Raw genomic sequence first — 4,162 nt, forward strand, 5'->3', positions numbered from 1 at the left:
TCGCGTTTTGACGCTGGCTTCTTCATCTGTTTTAAACACATCCTCGAATAATGACCAATTTTATGGCATTGGTCACACTTCTTGCTTATTGCAAAACATAAAATGTAAGGATGCACGTTTCCGCACCTTCCGCACACTAGATGCTGATATGAAGGAAACTTTTTCTGTCTCCACTGCGGTCGGAAAGAATATTTCATTGCTGTCCTAATACGTCTGCTTAATCTGTATCTACACTGTTTTGGAGGAATACGCTATTTATTTTCGGTAGAGGTCCAGGATCTGACTACTACAAAGTATTTGCAGCAGTCCCGGGTGTCATTTCCCGGATTCTCCACCAAATTTTACGAGATGATTTTTCGTCTACTACTGCTAATTCTGGGTCAACCATGATTTAGCAGCATGTACATAATAGAACTAAAGATGAAAGATTAAGTGTCAATAAATATAAACAGAAGTCTATGAAAGGATTAACTGTCCATCTCTGACTATGACTCGGGTGGGATTAAGGTTGTGTAGAATTTATATAATTTATCACATTTGCCGAAATAAATGAAAAGTTTTAACAACATTTTACACAAAATCCGAAAAGTTAATTTACACAGTAATTTAAAATAAGTCCGAAAATATCGCATTTTACACCATAACACAATCAAAAGAAACTTACAATTATTGCAAAAGTTTAGTTAGTGGACAGTTATAAAGGTAAGTGCAATTTTTTAATTAACTGGTCAATGAATGTCTAATCATAAGGCATGACATTCCAACAAAATTTTCCTGTGATTATGAACTTTGTGTTTTTCCAAAGGAGAAGGCATATTTCTGATGCAAAACAAATTCAGATATGAAGAACAATACATATGTCATTTGCAAGTGATATATTGAATTTAGCCTAGGATTGTTAAGAAAATGAATTATGAGCTCAAAGAAGACTTTTTTCTTCAAGGACGTAGCAACACGGGGGGGGGGGGGGGGGTATCTAGGCCCCCAACTTTTTTTGCCAACAATATTTTTACTTTTGAAAATGTTCATTGAATGTCTGTACTGTAAGCGTACAAAATGGATATTGAAAGGAACTGGTAGTGAAAGAAGTTTGTCTCTCCCCCCCCCCCGTTTTTGTTTTTGCTTGTCAACTTTTTCAGGTAAGTAAAAAAAAATTATGGCTGCCCCCCCCCCCCCCATTTTCAAAATCGATGCTACGTGCCTGTTCTTTAAAAAATTGCTCAACTCTTGGTCAAGGCATTTCAAGGATGCAGAAAATCAAAGGGAGCAGAGACAGATTTCCGTAATTAAATCAACAATATTTATATAATTTAAAAGAGGCTACTTAGAGCAAAAATATAAAAGAGCAGTTAATGTGTTCTTTACGTGACAGAAAATATTACACAGTACCCAACAGTGATGTTTTCATGCTTAAGGATGTAAGGATGTCAAGGTGTTGAGTGATAAAGAAATCAACAAAATAATACGTTTTTTGACGCTGAAGGAACGATCGGGAGAGGAGTAGACAAGACTAGTAGACTAGACACGTACCAGGATGTGACTGAGGACATCAGTACAAATTCCATAGGGAAGGAACTCCGACTCCTGACCTGTGGAGGAGAATCTGTGTTGTCCTGATTTATTCACCACCACTACTGCGCTTATGTCAAAATCTGATGTACAGATATCTCCGTTGATGTTTTCTGTAATATAGTGTGGATGACTATACAGTCTCTGTCCTTTGTCATCCTTCTTTATGTTCTGTTGTTCTTTTCCTGTCTTGTTGTACCTGGTGACTTTACTTTTCTCTTTATTCTTTCTCTTTTTAAACAGTCCTTTAGCCTCTCTAACATTCAACATCCCCACCAGTAAGTCCCCGTTGATGTGGGAGGAGTGTATGCTGAGTGGTTCCCAGTCTTTAAATTTAATGAATTCAGTGATATTTTTTTCCTGTGTTATCCTATTGATGACTCTCTCGTCTTGATTTGTAAATATCAAATCTCCATCCTGTGTGACTGTATGGTAACCTTTGTCTCCACCAGTTGTATCACATTCCCCTGTAGATCTGTTTGGACAAGATGGTGTACATTATCAAGATCTGGTACACAAAACTCCCTGACCTTGGTGACAAAGGCAGATAGAGACATTGTTTGTTTCTTGCCAGATTTCTTTCTGTCTTCTTTCATCTGTTTCTGTGTAGATTTCATTGCTGTATTGTAGACACTTTCGATGGGCCTTATTTCTCTCCTCTGCTAAAGTATTGGGAACATGTACTTTACCAAGTAATTTGGTGACATCACTTTTGTTGTATTGACCAGCAATAAATCCTGGTGTAACTGGTTTTGTTGTCTCTGGTATGGATCGGATCTGTGGTTTCTTCTCAGACATTAATTTCTTGGGTTCTGTAGAGGACAGGCATCTGTGGAGCTCTTTGACAAGATTATTAAGATAATTAATGTAATCATCCATGGTCATGTCTTTGGTGTTTAGATCTTCTAACAGTGAATTCTCTATCTGGTCTATCTGATTGAAGTTCTCAGATATGACTGTGTCCACCAGACGTTTCAGGGACTCACCTTCAGTCTTCATGGATGTTCTAATGTTGTCCATAATGTGTTTGATTTATGAGGAATCTATTTTAATCTCCTTCTGTAAACCCTGTGATGTGGGTAGAAAATACTCATGGATTTTGGAGACATATGCATCCTCTTGAAAGCTTACATATTTATCTGCATAAATCATTTCCAGATCATAAAATACATGCACCAGATGCTCTCTTTGTGTAACACATTATGGAACATACTGGTACTTAGCAATTTTCACAGAGCATGTCTACATCTTTTGTGAGGTGGATCTTGCATTTCTGCACAGGAAGTTGTCGTTTGAGTTGCTGGTAAAGAACAACCTCATGGTTCTTGTTTTCTGGACTTTTCAGATGATCATCTCTACATTGTATGCACAATCTTTGATGACAAGGGTTGCAACAGAACTCTATTTCTATCACATTCTTCAATGCCACACTCTAAAAAGTGTTGGGCTCTGGGAGGAAGGTCCGTTTTAGATGAAAATTGATAAGTTTACTTAGTAAACAGGTAAATAAAAAAGGAAAAGAATGTATTCTACATTACATGAGTAGGATATTTATTTACAATACAAATACATATATTTATATCTTTACATTAAGCAATGAATAATTAATTTGTTCTTATAATTCCCTTAGCCTGTCTGAAAAGGAGACATAAGTCCACACATTAATTCATAACGCTTTATAGTTCATATAAAGAATTAAGTATGTTAATATATAATTTACTTACAGTTTTTAGGAATTACCTATTTATAAGCGAACTTTATGGTCAGAATGAAATAATGCGATAATAGTAGTTTACTTTCTGATTGAAAAAAATAGATTTGAAAAGGTCTAGGATTACTAGTTTACATGTCAAAATTCTGTAAGTTTTCCAAAATATTTCGTTTAAAGATATAAAGTTTATAAGTGTCAAGTTTGATAATAAACTCTTTTTTATTCCAGACATAAAGATGCTCAAAAAGAAATGCTCTAAGAAACTAGCTTTTAGCAAAGTCAAAAGAAATCATAAAACGTGGATCTTATAATGGCACTCTACTTAAACTCTACCGCTGTTTGTTCATATCTAAATTAGACTATTAGTGTATTGTGTAATGATTAACTACGACTTCCTTTACGAATTTACATGTACTGTATATGTGCTAACGGGGATCTTCTGTCATATTTTACCAGCAAAAATAATTAAGCAGTAAAAGCATTGAATCGTTCTGAAGGCTGGGTGGCCTTCCATCCGACTTTTTTCTGCAATATAGGAAATTTTTCAGATCATGTTGATGTACATGTATTCAATATTTCGTCACCATTAGGCTCTAACCAACACCAACTCTACCCCTTGTTGTTTTATGATTTAAAGAGACAAGAATTGACCGTCCTGATCAAGGAGGTGAACAGTGTCACTGGGCGCACTTGCAGTTTCAGACAGCCGGGCGATGACCCGGTTCACTTTAATCACATGGCATATTAACCCGGTTAGTGTCGCTGAAACGAGTGAAAAATAAGCCGGAAATGGCTGGTTTTGGTGCTTTTGCTGTAAAAAAAAATTCTCTGAACGCACGAGGACACCGATTTAGTGGATATATTTCGTTTTAATATTTACAA

General features: G+C 36.0%; 1 pseudogene; it reads right to left on the minus strand.

Moving 5' to 3' along the window:
- Positions 1 to 1,518: 1,518 nt before the first annotated feature.
- LOC134239342 (uncharacterized) lies at positions 1,519 to 3,044 on the minus strand (annotated as a pseudogene).
- Between the last annotated feature and the right edge of the window lie 1,118 nt (positions 3,045 to 4,162).

The sequence above is a fragment of the Saccostrea cucullata genome, unplaced genomic scaffold, assembly GCF_032062105.1.
Source record: "Saccostrea cucullata isolate Sc308-1 unplaced genomic scaffold, CSIRO_AGI_Scuc_v1 ctg5838, whole genome shotgun sequence".
In the NCBI taxonomy this organism is placed as follows: Eukaryota; Metazoa; Mollusca; class Bivalvia; order Ostreida; family Ostreidae; genus Saccostrea; species Saccostrea cuccullata.